Raw genomic sequence first — 19,549 nt, forward strand, 5'->3', positions numbered from 1 at the left:
CCAAAACCATAGACATATGTCTATGGCCAAAACCATTCACACACTTTTTGCTAACTGGCAAGAAGCATTAGCAGCTCATCTTCATATTTGTCTACTTACTACTTCTTCGTCGTATCAATGTGTGCTCGGCAAGAACGTTTTGTGCTTGAGGGCCACCAAGTCGTGTTTTACAGTAACTTCGGCAGCTCCATGCACGTGAACAAAACGACCCAAGTCGTTTTTTTTTTTTTTAAATGACGCTTTTACGCCACACTTACATTTGCGCCCTTTGTTTAGTCACGAGGCGTTAAACGTCGGCGATAAACGCGCGCGAAAATTGTCTCGGTGTGAACAGGCCTTAAAGGTCCCATGGCATGGATTTTTTATTTGATTTTATAATGTATTCTGAGGTGTACTTATATTGTTAGTGTGATTTTGACATCATAAAATGTCATAATTTAGATATAAAAGGCATTTTTTCTATACTGATGTTTGCCCTCTGGCTGAATGCCCTGTTTCAAGGGGTGTGTCTGCTGTGAGACTTCAGTAAAAACGCCCACTGTTGTGATTGGCTGACATCTTTGCATTTGAAATGAGTATTAGATCTTGTAGCGGAGGGGGCGTGGTTTAACGAGGTCTACGAGACCTGAGTTCACTTCTCATCAGTTCTCTCAGCACGTCTCAGTTCAGTGAACTGTTGTAGTTACTAGCATATACTTCAGGTTATTAGTTTATTTCGAGTCGGAGGGACTGTCACTCATGTCAGAAAGTTAGTAACTTTAGTGAATTATGGATCAGCGCTGACTAGAGGCGCGAACCGTTTAGAACAATTCAGTCCGAATTGATGAACTAAAAAGAACCGGTTCAAAAGAACGATTAGTTCACGAACCGGACATAACTAGTGGACCAGAGACGGAGCGATTGCTAACAAAGTTATATTGTAACTACTGAGTTGTGAGAGCGCTGTCAGCGCAAGTTTATTTTGTTTGTATCTGAGAGTTCTGAATAAACATGAGTCCCAGTCACGCCGAGCCCGTCTTCCTCCTTATTCTACCAACTTTGTAACACATGTAATGTACCATTACAGCTGTCGAGATGAACGAGTTACGAGTAAGTGTTGATTATAGCATTATTTTTAGATATTTTCCTATCATATGAAAAGCGTCATTGACGCGCATTAAGTACACAGCGCAAACAAAAACACAACAGCGCAGTAATCGAATGTAATCCAGTTTATTGTGGGGATAGCTGGCTGGCTAGCCCGGATACCTCGCGCTTACCCCCCGTCTGCTTAATCTCGCGCCGCGTTTGGTGCCTCCGCTGTGGGCGAGATGCAGTACTGGGGGTCGGTGATGTTGAAGGCCGACCGGTCGGTGCAGCCCGAGCTTCGGCGTGAGTGAGGTTTATCTCTAAAGATGTGGCTCTGCCGATGTTAAGCAGAAACTCATGACTGTATGCACATTTTAGAACAGATAGACGCGACGAGGACGTACAAAAACACTGACTCACAAGATAGAAAATACTGTTCTGTCGAGAGAGAGAGAAGCCGCAGTGTGTGCACGAATAATAAAGTTCTGTGTGAACTTGAATAATTAGCTGCACATCAGAAATCACTGATCACAGATCAGAAGGAACTGAAAAAAGACTTCTGTTTTCATTTGTATATCCAAACACTGAGAAACTGCAAGCATTCACTCATTCACAATGATCTCTTGAGGACAAACAAATATGTCAGCTCGTCTGGGCTGTTATTTTCTCAAAGGCAGAGAAAGACAGCCAGAACTCGGTTTACACCAATCAAAATTTCTAGCCTCTTGGGGACAATATTCAGGCTAGGGGAACTCATATTAATGTTGAAAAACCTCATAAAATGAAAATGTCATGCCATGGGACCTTTAACGCTTTTTGACTTTCTCAGTTTGTGTAAATCCACTTGTGGTTCAGAGTATTTATTTTTACCCACATTAATTAGGTTTTGTTTCATACAGTGTATACTTTTTTCTTAATTTACCCCGAAAGAATGGAAGTGAAATGTGACAACATGCCCCATAGGTTGGGTACATTGTAACATGACCAAATGACAGCTTAAAATGTTACCTGATATAATCAAAACAATATACAAGACAAACTAAAATATTTTGTCAATAAAATACAATTATTAACTTTTTCAAATAAAATAAAAACATTTTTGAGTTTAACAACAAACACACCTCAAAACAGTTTTACAGCATAGTAAACATTTTTTAGCATTTCTGAACATTGACTCTGTCTTTATTCACATTTTTTCCATTGTTTTTTCAATAGAATTCATAAAAGTATGGAATATAATATCATAGTTCTAATAGGGGCACATTGTAACGCAGTGTTACATCATTCTTATTTTAAATAAACACAAAAAACAGAGATGAAAAATTAACTTAAGTAAGAAATGTACTTTTGTTATGGTTAAATAAATGTTCAATAATATCTTACAAAGATTTTTCTCTAAATAATGTTGATATGGCAACTAGTAAATACACTAAGTTTCGTCATCTCGGCATGTGTGGAAAGTATTAAATCATGCGTAAAATCATGTTAAATCATCTCCCCTAGTGTTAATACTATATTAGGCAATTATTTCACAACCTTTATTATATAGCCTACACATCCGAAAAATGCAGAGGTCCGCATTCAAATTATTGGTTTGTAATAAAAATAAAAAAGAACACTTGTTTATTACAAAAAAACTGACTTAAATTCTGGATGTTGTTCTGATGTTGTTGTTGTCATTCTGGACCTTTGGCAGTGAGAACTTGTTCTCTGAATTGTTGTTGTGTTTTTTTAAACTTGTTAAAATGTTTTAACATGTATAGCCTAATTAAAATCTAGCTCTTTTATTACATCGTTATTTGTGTATATTTCCATATGCATAATTGTTCCATAGTTTGAGTTTGTACAATGATATTGTTCAATAAAAAAACCTGAAATATAAGAATTTTTAACACTATTTGAACATAAGAAACAACATTTATGGAACAGTTTGTGTAAGATTTTGTTGCTGATTTAAAGCCACTTGAAGATACTCTTGAAGATTTGAAGATTTAAATGTGAGTGTGGCTAGCAGTTTTTGAGAGGCCTCTCTCACCGTTATTTTTTAATATAGGCTGCAATTGTTAGAATAAAATATATGCCTATAAAACATGACCCAACAAAAAAATCTGTTCTTTTAAAGGGTACATAACACACACAGTTTCTGCCAATCTCATGTTAATCTTGAGTACCTATAGAGAAGTATTGCATCCTTCATATTCCGAAGAGTCTTTAGTTTTATCATATTTATAAAAGACAGATACACTGTACCAATTATTTCCGAAACAACAGCCGAACTAAAGAGTCACAAGAACACACACACAAACACACACACACACACACACACACACAATACACGATGGTATTATCCCTGGATAACTTTCGATTGACTATACGTTCATAGTGTTTACATGATATGCACTTACGCACCGATTGCCAACAGAACACAGACATTTGATGCAGTTTCACTCATGATCGGGAACAAACATACACACTTGCAGAACTTCATTGCTGCTCCGGAAAAACAAACTGCATCCACCGTTTTCTTAACGCTGGGTTATTTGGGAAGCTGAACAAGGTTCTTTTCCTCACAACCAAAACCACACTTCTTTAGTAACATTGTTGATTTCGTGGTCCAAAATGACAGCGCTGCCGACGGCTTTCGTAACCCCAATGAACCTCGTTGATGGACGTGCTCTTGCTCTCGTTCTGGTTGATGTACGCACGCGCTCATCCGGGAGAAGTGCCCATACAAGGAATTCCGCCCTTTATGATGTCATACAGGGCCATACTAAAAAAAAAAACCTGAAGGATTGAAGGTTTGAATTGTGAAGGAGTGTGATTGTTAAATGTCTTCATAAGACAGATGGACCATTGTTTGTTTTTTTAATTGTGTCAGAGAAATTGTATGAGAACGTCAGGTGGTTCAACAAACAAGACATCTGCATGCACCTTTGTTTTCTCTCTAATGAGGAAGCATCAATTAGAATCCAGAGAAGTGCACATAATCTTATGGTCATCAACTATAAATGACTGTTAGTTCAATGTCACTGTCACCACCCATGTGTGCTGTTGGCTTTTATCAAAACTTCAATGTTGATCCAACATATTTTAAACCTTGAAACATCAATCTCAATCAAAATGTTTTTGGATGAAAACTCAACATTTTTGTGTCAGTGTCACCTTGCTATCTGGGAGACTTAGGATCAGAGGTAAAGATGCACCATGTGTCCCAATTTGCATAGTATCCGTCCAAAATTGTAGGCTATTCGAAAATAGAATTAGTACATCCCAAATCGTATATGTTGAAATGAGTATTCCAAAGATACCCGGATGGTGCAATATTTTTTAGAATTCAGTGCTGATCCGTGCACACTCTGACGGCTAATATTGCCCACAACCCATTGCGAGGATTCGATTAGAACTACAAACACGGATAAAAAAAGAGTTAAAAAAACGACGGTTAAGCAGAGAGGTTTAGATAAAGGGGTTTGAGTGAAGATGATGATCATTAAGATGATGAAGTTGTATGTTCCAAAGCTTTCCTACTGCTACACACTCAAATGTATGCACTTTTTCTTCACGAAAATACATACTTTTAGGACGTAGTCTATATAAGCAGGCTAGGCGAATTGGGACTCAGCAGCAGTGAATGTAAATAAATTGCTGTCATGTGATTCCTTTGCAAATATCCTTTTGGCAGTTGGGGCGGTCAGTGGCTCTGGTTAAATCTGCTTATATTTGGTTTCTTATTTTACCCTAATTTAGCAATTTATTTTATTCTGTCTATTGCAATGAATCCATTTAGTCATCAATCAAAACAGAGTGAATGTCCTGAAGGAGTGTATCTGGCAAAGAGATAGCCTACTCCGTCATAGGCCGCATCCAACTCATTTTTTGAAATTTTGGCCATGTTTAGCATGAAAATCCAACTCTTTAACAGTGTAAATAAGTCAAAATGCTTTAATTAGCATTAGACCCCCGATTAAATAAATTGAATTTACAAAATAAATGTAGGCTAATTATTTAATAAAAAAACAGTCCAATTTTATACACCACAAATGCATTTTTCTCCGTCCAACCCAATCAAAGGATGTCCAAGCAGGAACCTGCTCAAACCAGCAACACTATGTAGAACACCACACATTTACATTTTTTTTTTTCAGTCTATGGTCGTGCCCATCGCCCATCATTGTATAAGGACATTTTTAAATGACGTGTTAACTTATATAGATGTAGGCTAATCTACATGGAAGATCATAGCAAATATTATTTTTGCTTTCCAATTTGCCCCAAAAGCAACATAAAAATCAACTGACGCATTTCCACGACTTTCAAAAAGAGGAAAACATTCAGATGAATAACGGCAGGCAGAGAGAGATGGCCTATAGGCTACCTATAGGCTAAATGTGCATTGTTTAAAAGCACCAAATACATGAAAATAAAGTTGATAACATCGCCCAACCCTGAATTAGCCTATTTTTTAGTGTAGGAAAAGATCTTACCACTCCCGAAGTTCTCAGAGAAGTTTGTGTTTGAGATGAAGGTAACTGGTTGAGACACCTGATTTTGTTTCTCTCCAATAAAAAACGAAGACCTATAGGCCTACTTTCACTTTCGTGATGGCATCACTCACCAATGGAGAGCGCATATCTGAATTATCATAAAGGACAATAGCCAGTTAGACCAGAAGAGCCGGAGAGTTTATTACTAAAATATCATTTATTAGCCTACTATAATATAATTTAGGCATTCAACTGCTTTTCAGAAAGGAAATAAACATTCAGATTTAAGTTTTATTATTTTTGTTGGTAGCCTAGGGGAGCGCGGGGCACACCTAACGATGGGTTAATTGTAACGGTTTAAATTAAAACTTTCCACTCATGCCAGGATTACGAAACTACACTCTAAAAAAAAAGGCTCGTAATCATAGGGGAACCTTTTTTTGTGCTATATAGCACCAATTTTGGTGCTTCAGTGGTTCTTCAGCGGTTCTTCAGAGGTGCTATATAGCACCTTAGTCAAAGAACCGGTGAAGAACCTCTGAAGAACTGCAGAAGAACCACTGAAGCACCAAAAATGGTGCTATATAGCACTAAAAAAGGTTCCCCTATGATTACGAGCCAAGAACTAATTTTGGTGCCATATAGAACCTTTTTTTTTTTAGAGTGTAGAGGAACCACTTTTGGTGCTATATAGCACCATATCTTAACATGTTCTGTAAATGGTAGCGGTGCTATATAGCACCTTAGTTAGCTGTGCTATATAGCACCTTAGTCAAAGAACCGGTGAAGAACCTCTGAAGAACCGCTGAAGAACCACTGAAGCACCAAAATTGGTGCTATATAGCACTTAAAAAGGTTCCCCTATGATTACGAGCCAAGAACCATTTTTGGTGCCATACACTCTAAAAAAAAAAAGGTTCTATATTGCACCAAAAATGGTTATTGGCTCGTAATCATAGGGGAACCTTTTTTAGTGCTATATAGCACCAATTTTGGTGCTTCAGTGGTTCTTCAGCGGTTCTTCAGAGGTTCTTCAGCGGTTCTTCAGAGGTTCTTCACCGGTTCTTTGACTAAGGTGCTGTATAGCACCTCTGAAGAACCGCTGAAGAACCACTGAAGCACCAAAATTGGTGCTATATAGCACTAAAAAAGGTTCCCCTATGATTACGAGCCTTTTTTTTAGAGTGTATAGTGTAGGCCCTATTTACTTTATTTGCCATATCAACATTTTTTAGAGAAAAAGCGCCAACATTAAAACATTAAAATATCTTTGCTAAATAAATAGCCGTTTTTAGAGTGTAAAATAAGACAACACAAACCTGATATTATTAGGGGCCAAGCACCGAAGGTGCGAAGGCACCTATTGAAACCGTTCCCGTTCCTATTATTATTAGGGGCCAAGCACCGAAGGTGCGAAGGCACCTATTGAAACCGTTCCCGTTCCTATTATTAGGGGCCAAGCACCGAAGGTGCGAAGGCACCTATTGAAACCGTTCCCGTTCTTATTATTAGGGGCCAAGCACCGAAGGTGCGAAGGCACCTATTGAAACCGTTCCCGTTCCTATTATTATTATTATTCATCTTCTTCTTCTTCTTCTTCTTCTTCTTCTTCCGCCACGAAGTCTATGGTAGCCCATAGAACCGTATGGTAAAAAGTTATGAAATTCGGCACACTTATAGAGGACGGTCTCAAGTGTCTCCATAGCAAGTTTAGAGTCTCTAACTCAATCCCTCTAGCGCCACCATTAGTCCAAAATTTGACTCATGTTTATGCTAATAACTTTTGAACCATTAGGGCTAGAAACAAAATTCTTTTTTCCTCTGATTCCTTGGCTCAAGACCATTCGATTGCACTCTATGACGTCATTTTCCGTCATAAAAATTTTCCCGCCATTTTTAATTTTCCGAAAAACCTACTTTTACGAACTCGTCCTAGACGGTTCATCCGATTTGCACGAAAATTGAACCAGATCATCTTCAGACCATGGTGACAAAAAATCTTGCAAATCAAGTTGATTCGTCAAATCATTTGTGATAAATGCGCAAACAAATTTTACGCAGCGGTTGCAAAAACACACTTAAGGCAATATCTCCGCAATGCTTTATCGTATTCAAACCAAACTTTGTACATGTCATCACAAGCATGACTTGAGGCAACATACAGCGTTTCGGCGCAACGCCACCTACTGGTCCGGAGATACGAAAAATTGCTATTTTTGCTTATAACTTCTGAACTGTTTGTCCAAAAATCATAAAAGTGGTCTCGTTACATTCAGGACGGCATGCCGAGTCGTCTGATATTAAATTTTACCATATCGGCCATTTTGGCTGTCGGCCATTTTGAATTATGTGCTAAAATGCTGTATTTTATGAACACATGAACGGATTGTTACGAAACTCGGTTTGGGTCATCAACACGGTGCCCTGAATGAGCCCAAGAAGTTTCGAAACAGCGCCACCTAGTGGAGAATTTTTTTTTTCAAATGCTTATAACTTTAGGTGAGATTGACTTATTTTCATGAGAGTAACTTTTTTTGTCTCCTGAATCCTCGCCGAGTCCAACGATACCAGACTTGCCAGGTTTCGGCGTATTATTTGTGCAGCGTTGTAATTTAGCACTTTAAAAACATTAGCTGATATCTTCGAAACCGCTAGTCCGATCGAGACGAAACCAGCATCAGAAGTTCGGAAACATAGGTCGATAGCTATACAATAATGCCCAAATGTCAAAATATTGATAGTAAGGGGGTGTAAAATCCAATCAAAGTCAGGTGTCAGTCATTTTTCATGTGTTTTTTCATATAAATGTATATAACTCCAAAACTAAACAAGATATTTTCACCAAAATTGACACAGACATGTATGGGCTCACTCCAAGGACACAAAAAAATGATAGGATTGTGCCACTTGGTGGCGCTATAATAGAACAAAACATGAAATTCCCATTGACTACAATGCAGTTTTATGATATAAAATGCTATGCTTCACAAATGAATTGGTGTATCATTACGAAACTTGAAATTGGCCATCAGCACCATGCCTTTAAGCTGCTTAAACGGTTTCAAAACAGCACCGCCATGTGGTCCATACTTATAATGAAAAGGCCTCTTGAGGCTATATCTCTGCAATGACATATTGACACTATATTGACACTCTGCTTTGATATATTGACACCAATCTTTGCATGTGTCATTGTTCCCTTATTCTGACCACACCACATCAATTGTGTAACTGTGCCACCTATTGGTTGAAAGTGATAAATCATTAAATCATTATTATTGACTGTATTTATCATTTTACAGCTATTTTGCCTAAAATCACCTTAATAGGTCTTTAATTGCTCATTGCTGCAGTTGATCTGACATTGCCAGCATTTTTGGCATGTCTTGTCTTCTTCTTTGCGCTTGGCCCCGGTATTGCTGCTTGCAGCTATATTTATTATTCATCTTCTTCTTCTTCTTCTTCTTCTTCTTCTTCTTCCGCCACGAAGTCTATGGCAGCCCATAGAACCGTATGGTAAAAAGTTGTGAAATTTGGCACACTAATAGAGGACAGTCTGACATGTCACCGTAGCAAATTTGGAGTCTCAAACTCAATCCCTCTAGCGCCACCATCAGTCCAAAATTTGACTCATGTTTATGCTAAGAACTTTTGAACCATAAGGGCTAGAAACAAAATTATTTTTTCCTCTGATTCCTTGGCTCAAGACGATTCCATTGCACCCTATGACGTCATTTTCCGTCATAAAAATTTTCCCGCCATTTTGAATTTTCCGAAAAACCTACTTTTACGAACTCGTCCTAGACGGTTCATCCGATTTGCACGAAAATTGAACCAGATCATCTTCAGACCATGCTGACAAAAAATCTTGCAAATCAAGTTGATTCGTCAAATCATTTGCGATAAACGCGCAAACAAATTTTACGTAGCGGTTGCAAAAACACTCTTAAGGCAATATCTCCGCAACGCTTTATCGTATTCAAACCAAACTTGGTACATGTCATCACAAGCATGACTTGAGGCAACATACAGCGTTTCGGCGCAGCGCCACCTACTGGTCCGGAGATACGAAAAATTGCAATTTTTACTTATAACTTCTGAACTGTTTGTCCAAAAATCATAAAAGTGGTCTCGTTACATTCAGGACGGCATGCCGAGTCGTCTGATATTCAATTTTACCATATCGGCCATTTTGGCTGTCGGCCATTTTGAATTTTGTCAAAAAATGCTATATTTTACAAATGCATTAGTATATTGTTACTAAACTCGGTATGTGACTTCCTTGCTATGCCCTGAAGGTACTCAAAAAGTTTTAGGGCAGTGCCACCTTGTGGTCAAAAGATATAACAAACTTGACAAAAATGCTAATAACTTTTGATTAAATTAGCCTAGTATATTGAAACTGGTCATAATAGAGTCATTGGCTCATGCCGATTCAATTGCAACCTATGATGTCATTTTCGGTCATGATAATTTCCCCGCCATTTTTAATTTTCCAAAAAACCTACTTTTACGAACTCGTCCTAGACGGTTTGTCCGATTTGCACGAAAATTGAACCAGATCATCTTCAGACCATGCTGACAAAAAATCTTGCAAATCAAGTTGATTTGTCAAATCGTTTTCGATAAACGCGCACACAAATTTTGCGTAGCGGTTGCAAAAACACTCATAAGCCTATATCTCCACAACGCTTTATCGTATTCAAACCAATCTTGGTATATGTCATCACAAGCATGACCTGAAGCAACATGCAGCGTTTCGGCGCAGCGCCACCTACTGGTCCGGAGATACAAAAAATGGCTATTTTTGCTTATAACTTTTGAACTGTTTGTCCAAAAATCATGTCTTCCGCACCATGCTTTGAAGGTACTCAAAACGTTTTGGGGCAGTGCCACCTTGTGGTCAGAGGTTATAACAAAATTTACAAACATGCTAATAACTTTTGATTAAATTAGCCTAGTTTAATGAAACTGGTCATAATACAGTCATTGGCTCATGCCGAGAACAGAGATACTAATTTTTCCATATTTGGTCAAACATCCTGTCCTCAATGTTCTTATTTGATCAAAACCTACTTTTTCAAACTCATCCTAGACCGTTTGTCCAATTTCCACCAAAATCGAATCGTATCATCTTCAGACTGTGTCAACAAAAAGTTAGGGATTTTGCATCAATAGATGAAACAGTTTTTGTAAACCGCAGCGACGAAGTTGAGCCATTATGCCAAAATTACTCTTGAGGCTGTATCTCTGCAATGCTTTGACATATTGGCATCAAACTTTGCATGTGTCATTGTTCCCTTATTCTGACCACACCACATCAATTTCTTATCTGTGCCACCTATTGGTCAAAAGTGATAAACCATTAACTTACATTATCAGTGAATCAAAATATGATATTTCAGCCATTTTGCCTAATCTTCTTAAACTGTATAATTGTTAATTGTTGCAGTTGGTCTGACACTCTCAGACTACAATGCATTTTCAGCCTTTTGCTTAAAATCATCTTAAAACGTGATTAATTGCTCATTGCTCCAGTTGATCTGACACTGCCAGCCATTTTGGCATGTCTTGTCTTCTTCTTTGCGCTTGGCCCCGGTATTGCTGCTTGCAGCTATATTTATTAGGGGCCAAGCACCGAAGGTGCGAAGGCACCTATTGAAACCGTTCCCGTTCCTATTATTATTATTATTCATCTTCTTCTTCTTCTTCTTCTTCTTCTTCTTCCGCCACGAAGTCTATGGCAGCCCATAGAACCGTATGGTAAAAAGTTATGAAATTTGGCACACTTATAGAGGACGGTCTGAAGTGTCTCCATAGCAAATTTGGAGTCTCTAATTCAATCCCTCTAGCGCCACCATCAGTCCAAAATTGGACTCATGTTTATGTTAATAACTTTTGAACCATAAGGGCTAGAAACAAAATTCTTTTTTCCTCTGATTCCTTGGCTCAAGACAATTCGATTGCACCCTATGACGTCATTTTCCGCCATGATAATTTTCCCGCCATTTTTAATTAACCGAAAAACCTACTTTTGCGAACTCGTCCTAGACGGTTCATCCGATTTGTACAAAAATTGAACCAGATTATCTTCAGACCATGCTGACAAAAAATCTTGCAAATCAAGTTGATTCGTCCAATCGTTTTTGATAAACGCGCACACAAATTTTACGTAGCGGTTGCAAAAACCCACTTAAGGCAATATCTCCGAAACGCTTTATCGTATTCAAACCAAACTTGGTACATGTCATCACAATCATGACTTGAGGCAACATACAGCGTTTCGGCGCAGCGCCACCTACTGGTCCGGAGATACAAAAAATGGCTGTTTTTGCTTATAACTTCTGAACCGTTTGTCCAAAAATCATAAAAGTGGTCTCGTTAGATTCAGGACGACATGCCGAGTTGTCTGATATTCAATTTTACCATATCGGCCATTTTGGCTGTCGGCCATTTTGAATTATGTGCTAAAATGCTATATTTTACAAATGCATTAGTGTATTGTTACTAAACTTGGTATGTGTCTTCCACTCCATGCCCTGAAGGTACTCAACAAGTTTTGGGGCAGTGCCACCTTGTGGTCAAAAGTTATAACAAACTTGACAAAAATGCTAATAACTTTTGATTTAATTAGCTTAGTATAATGACACTGGTCATAATACATTAATTGGCTCATGCCGATTCAATTGCACCCTATGACGTCATTTTCGGTCATGATAATTTCCCCGCCATATTTAATTTTCCAAAAAACCTACTTTTGCGAACTCGTCCTAGACGGTTTGTCAGATTTGCACGAAAATTGAACCAGATCATCTTCAGACCATGCTGACAAAAAATCTTGCAAATCAAGTTGATTCGTCAAATCATTTGCGATAAACGCACAAACAAATTTTACGTAGCGGTTGCAAAAACACTCATAAGACTATATCTCCGCAACGCTTTATCGTATTCAAACCAAACTTGGTACATGTCATCACAAGCATGACTTGAGGCAACATACAGCGTTTCGGCGCAGCGCCACCTACTGGTCCGGAGATACGAAAAATTGCTATTTTTCCTTATAACTTCTGAACTGTTTGTCCAAAAATCATAAAAGTGGTCTCGTTACATTCAGGACGGCATGCCGAGTCGTCTGATATTCAATTTTACCATGTCGGCCATTTTGGCTGTCGGCCATTTTGAATTTTGTCAAAAAATGCTATATTTTACAAATGCATTAGTATATTGTTACTAAACTCGGTATGTGACTTCCTTGCTATGCCCTGAAGGTACTCAAAAAGTTTTAGGGCAGTGCCACCTTGTGGTCAAAAGATATAACAAACTTGACAAAAATGCTAATAACTTTTGATTAAATTAGCCTAGTATATTGAAACTGGTCATAATAGAGTCATTGGCTCATGCCGATTCAATTGCAACCTATGATGTCATTTTCGGTCATGATAATTTCCCCGCCATTTTTAATTTTCCAAAAAACCTACTTTTACGAACTCGTCCTAGACGGTTTGTCCGATTTGCACGAAAATTGAACCAGATCATCTTCAGACCATGCTGACAAAAAATCTTGCAAATCAAGTTGATTTGTCAAATCGTTTTCGATAAACGCGCACACAAATTTTGCGTAGCGGTTGCAAAAACACTCATAAGCCTATATCTCCACAACGCTTTATCGTATTCAAACCAATCTTGGTATATGTCATCACAAGCATGACCTGAAGCAACATGCAGCGTTTCGGCGCAGTGCCACCTACTGGTCCGGAGATACAAAAAATTGCTATTTTTGCTTATAACTTTTGAACTGTTTGTCCAAAAATCATGTCTTCCGCACCATGCTTTGAAGGTACTCAAAACGTTTTGGGGCAGTGCCACCTTGTGGTCAGAGGTTATAACAAAATTTACAAACATGCTAATAACTTTTGATTAAATTAGCCTAGTTTAATGAAACTGGTCATAATACAGTCATTGGCTCATGCCGAGAACAGAGATACTCATTTTTCCATATTTGGTCAAACATCCTGTCCTCAATGTTCTTATTTGATCAAAACCTACTTTTTCAAACTCATCCTAGACCGTTTGTCCAATTTCCACCAAAATCGAATCGTATCATCTTCAGACTGTGTCAACAAAAAGTTAGGGATTTTGCATCAATAGATGAAACCGTTTTTGTAAACCGCAGTGACGAAGTTGAGCCATGATGCCAAAATTACTCTTGAGGCTGTATCTCTGCAATGCTTTGACATATTGGCATCAAACTTTGCATGTGTCATTGTTCCCTTATTCTGACCACACCACATCAATTTCGTATCTGTGCCACCTATTGGTCAAAAGTGATAAACCATTAACTTACATTATCAGTGACTCAATATATGATATTTCAGCCATTTTGCCTAATCTTCTTAAACTGTATAATTGTTAATTGTTGCAGTTGGTCTGACACTCTCAGACTACAATGCATTTTCAGCCTTTTGCTTAAAATCATCTTAAAACGTGATTAATTGCTCATTGCTCCAGTTGATCTGACACTGCCAGCCATTTTGGCATGTCTTGTCTTCTTCTTTGCGCTTGGCCCCGGTATTGCTGCTTGCAGCTATATTTATTATTCATCTTCTTCTTCTTCCGCCACGAAGTCTATGGCAGCCCATAGAACCGTATGGTAAAAAGTTGTGAAATTTGGCACACTAATAGAGGACAGTCTGAAATGTTACCATAGCAAATTTTGAGTCTCTAACTCAATCCCTCTAGCGCCACCATCAGTCCAAAATTAGACTCATGTTTATGCTAATAACTTTTGAACCATAAGGGCTAGAAACAAAATTCTTTTTTCCTCTGATTCCTTGGCTCAAGACGATTCAATTGCACCCTATGACGTCATTTTCCGTCATAATAATTTTCCCGCCATTTTTAATTAACCGAAAAACCTACTTTTGCGAACTCGTCCTAGACGGTTCATCCGATTTGCACGAAAATTGAACCAGATCATCTTCAGACCATGCTGACAAAAAATCTTGCAAATCAAGTTGATTCGTCAAATCATTTGCGATAAACGCGCAAACAAATTTTACGTAGCGGTTGCAAAAGCACTCTTAAGGCAATATCTCCGCAACGCTTTATCGTATTCAAACCAAACTTGGTACATGTCATCACAAGCATGACTTGAGGCAACATGCAGTGTTTCGGCGCAGCGCCACCTACTGGTCCGGAGATACAAAAAATGGCTGTTTTTGCTTATAACTTTTGAACCGTTTGTCCAAAAATCATAAAAGTGGTCTCGTTAGATTCAAGACGGCATGCCGAGTCGTCTGATATTCAATTTTACCATATCGCCCATTTTGGCTGTCGGCCATTTTGAATTATGTGCTAAAATGCTATATTTTACAAATGCATTAGTGTATTGTTACTAAACTCGGTATGTGACTTCCACTCCATGCCCTGAAGGTACTCAAAAAGTTTTGGGGCAGTGCCACCTTGTGGTCAAAAGTTATAACAAACTTGACAAAAATGCTAATAACTTTTGATTTAATTAGCTTAGTATAATGAAACTGGTCATAATACATTCATTGGCTCATGCCGATTCAATTGCACCCTATGATGTCATTTTCGGTTATGATAATTTCCCCGCCATATTTAATTTTCCAAAAAACCTACTTTTGCGAACTCGTCCTAGACGGTTTGTCCGATTTGCACGAAAATTGAACCAGATCATCTTCAGACCATGCTGACAAAAAATCTTGCAAATCAAGTTGATTCGTCAAATCATTTTTGATAAACGTGCACACAAATTTTACGTAGCGGTTGCAAAAACACTCATAAGGCAATATCTCTACAATGCTTTATCGTATTCAATCCAAACTTGGTACATGTCATCACAAGCATGACTTGAGGCAACATGCAGTGTTTCGGCGCAGCGCCACCTACTGGTCCGGAGATACAAAAAATGGCTGTTTTTGCTTATAACTTTTGAACTGTTTGTCCAAAAATCATAAAAGTTGTCTCGTTAGATTCAGGACGGTATTCAGAGTTGTCTGATATTCAATTTTACCATATCGGCCATTTTGGCTCTCGGCTATTTTGAATTATGTGCTAAAATACTATATTTTACAAACGCATTAGTCTATCGTTACGAAACTTGGTATGGGTCTTCCGCACCATGCTTTGAAGGTACTCAAAAAGTTTTGGGGCAGTGCCACCTTGTGGTCAGAGGTTATAACAAAATTTATAAACATGCTAATAACTTTTGATTATATTAGCCTAGTTTAATGAAACTGGTCATAATACATTTATTGGCTCATGCCGAGAACATAGATACTAATTTTGCCATATTTGGTCAAACATCCTGTCCTCAATGTTCTTATTTGATCAAAACCTACTTTTTCAAACTCATCCTAGACCGTTTATCCAATTTCCACCAAAATCGAATCGTATCATCTTCAGACTGTGTCAACAAAAAGTTAGGGATTTTGCATCAATAGATGAAACCATTTTTGTAAACCGCAGCGACGAAATTGAGCCATGATGCCAAAATGACTCTTGAGGCTGTATCTCTGCAATGCTTTGACATATTGGCATCAAACTTTGCATGTGTCATTGTTCCCTTATTCTGACCACAGCACATCAATTTCGTAACTGTGCCACCTATTGGTCAAAAGTGATAAACCATTAACTTATATTATCAGTGACTCTATATATGATATTTCAGCCATTTTGCCTAATCTTCTTAAACTGTATAATTGTTAATTGTTGCAGTTGGTCTGACACTCTCAGACTACAATGCATTTTTCAGCCTTTTGCCTAAAATCATCTTAAAACGAGATTAATTGCTCATTGCTCCAGTTGATCTGACACTGCCAGCCATTTTGGCATGTCTTGTCTTCTTCTTTGCGCTTGGCCCCGGTATTGCTGCTTGCAGCTATATTTATTATTCATCTTCTTCTTCTTCCGCCACGAAGTCTATGGCAGCCCATAGAACCGTATGGTAAAAAGTTGTGAAATTTGGCACACTAATAGAGGACAGTCTGAATTGTTACCATAGCAAATTTTGAGTCTCTAACTCAATCCCTCTAGCGCCACCATCAGTCCAAAATTAGACTCATGTTTATGCTAATAACTTTTGAACCATAAGGGCTAGAAACAAAATTCTTTTTTCCTCTGATTCCTTGGCTCAAGACGATTCAATTGCACCCTATGACGTCATTTTCCGTCATAATAATTTTCCCGCCATTTTTAATTAACCGAAAAACCTACTTTTGCGAACTCGTCCTAGACGGTTCATCCGATTTGCACGAAAATTGAACCAGATCATCTTCAGACCATGCTGACAAAAAATCTTGCAAATCAAGTTGATTCGTCAAATCATTTGCGATAAACGCGCAAACAAATTTTACGTAGCGGTTGCAAAAGCACTCTTAAGGCAATATCTCCGCAACGCTTTATCGTATTCAAACCAAACTTGGTACATGTCATCACAAGCATGACTTGAGGCAACATGCAGTGTTTCGGCGCAGCGCCACCTACTGGTCCGGAGATACAAAAAATGGCTGTTTTTGCTTATAACTTTTGAACCGTTTGTCCAAAAATCATAAAAGTGGTCTCGTTAGATTCAAGACGGCATGCCGAGTCGTCTGATATTCAATTTTACCATATCGCCCATTTTGGCTGTCGGCCATTTTGAATTATGTGCTAAAATGCTATATTTTACAAATGCATTAGTGTATTGTTACTAAACTCGGTATGTGACTTCCACTCCATGCCCTGAAGGTACTCAAAAAGTTTTGGGGCAGTGCCACCTTGTGGTCAAAAGTTATAACAAACTTGACAAAAATGCTAATAACTTTTGATTTAATTAGCTTAGTATAATGAAACTGGTCATAATACATTCATTGGCTCATGCCGATTCAATTGCACCCTATGATGTCATTTTCGGTTATGATAATTTCCCCGCCATATTTAATTTTCCAAAAAACCTACTTTTGCGAACTCGTCCTAGACGGTTTGTCCGATTTGCACGAAAATTGAACCAGATCATCTTCAGACCATGCTGACAAAAAATCTTGCAAATCAAGTTGATTCGTCAAATCATTTTTGATAAACGTGCACACAAATTTTACGTAGCGGTTGCAAAAACACTCATAAGGCAATATCTCTACAATGCTTTATCGTATTCAATCCAAACTTGGTACATGTCATCACAAGCATGACTTGAGGCAACATGCAGTGTTTCGGCGCAGCGCCACCTACTGGTCCGGAGATACAAAAAATGGCTGTTTTTGCTTATAACTTTTGAACTGTTTGTCCAAAAATCATAAAAGTTGTCTCGTTAGATTCAGGACGGTATTCAGAGTTGTCTGATATTCAATTTTACCATATCGGCCATTTTGGCTCTCGGCTATTTTGAATTATGTGCTAAAATACTATATTTTACAAACGCATTAGTCTATCGTTACGAAACTTGGTATGGGTCTTCCGCACCATGCTTTGAAGGTACTCAAAAAGTTTTGGGGCAGTGCCACCTTGTGGTCAGAGGTTATAACAAAATTTACAAACATGCTAATAACGTTTGATTAAATTAGCCTAGTTTAATGAAACTGGTCATAATACATTTATTGGCTCATGCCGAGAACATAGATACTAATTTTGCCATATTTGGTCAAACATCCTGTCCTCAATGTTCTTATTTGATCAAAACCTACTTTTTCAAACTCATCCTAGACCGTTTATCCAATTTCCACCAAAATCGAATCGTATCATCTTCAGACTATGTCAACAAAAAGTTAGGGATTTTGCATCAATAGATGAAACCGTTTTTGTAAACCGCAGTGACGAAGTTGAGCCATGATGCCAAAATGACTCTTGAGGCTGTATCTCTGCAATGCTTTGACATATTGGCATCAAACTTTGCATGTGTCATTGTTCCCTTATTCTGACTACACCACATCAATTTCGTAACTGTGCCACCTATTGGTCAAAAGTGATAAACCATTAACTTATATTATCAGTGACTCTATATATGATATTTCAGCCATTTTGCCTAATCTTCTTAAACTGTATAATTGTTAATTGTTGCAGTTGGTCTGACACTCTCAGACTACAATGCATTTTTCAGCCTTTTGCCTAAAATCATCTTAAAACGTGATTAATTGCTCATTGCTCCAGTTGATCTGACACTGCCAGCCAGTTTGGCATGTCTTGTCTTCTTCTTTGCGCTTGGCCCCGGTATTGCTGCTTGCAGCTATATTTCATCTTCTTCTTCTTCTTCTTCTTCTTCTTCTTCCGCCACGAAGTCTATGGCAGCCCATAGAACCGTATGGTAAAAAGTTGTGAAATTTGGCACACTAATAGAGGACAGTCTGAAATGTCACCGTAGCAAATTTGGAGTCTCAAACTCAATCCCTCTAGCGCCACCATCAGTCCAAAATTTGACTCATGTTTATGCTAATAACTTTTGAACCATAAGGGCTAGAAACAAAATTCTTTTTTCCTCTGATTCCTTGGCTCAGGACAATTCGATTGCACCCTATGACGTCATTTTCCGCCATGATAATTTTCCCGCCATTTTTAATTAACCGAAAAACCTACTTTTGCGAACTCGTCCTAGACGGTTCATCCGATTTGCACGAAAATTGAACCAGATCATCTTCAGACCATGCTGACAAAAAATCTTGCAAATCAAGTTGATTCGTCAAATCATTTGCGATAAACGCGCAAACAAATTTTACGTAGCGGTTGCAAAAACACTCTTAAGGCAATATCTCCACAACGCTTTATCTTGTTCAAACCAAACTTGGTACATCTCATCACAAGCATAACTTGAGGCAACATACAGTGTTTCGGCGCAGCGCCACCTACTGGTCCGGAGATACGAAAAATTGCAATTTTTGCTTATAACTTCTGAACTGTTTGTCCAAAAATCATAAAAGTGGTCTCGTTACATTCAGGACGGCATGCCGAGTCGTCTGATATTCAATTTTACCATATCGGCCATTTTGCTTGTCGGCCATTTTGAA

Source organism: Gobio gobio (genome assembly GCF_949357685.1).
Source record: "Gobio gobio genome assembly, chromosome: 6".
Taxonomy (NCBI): Eukaryota; Metazoa; Chordata; class Actinopteri; order Cypriniformes; family Gobionidae; genus Gobio; species Gobio gobio.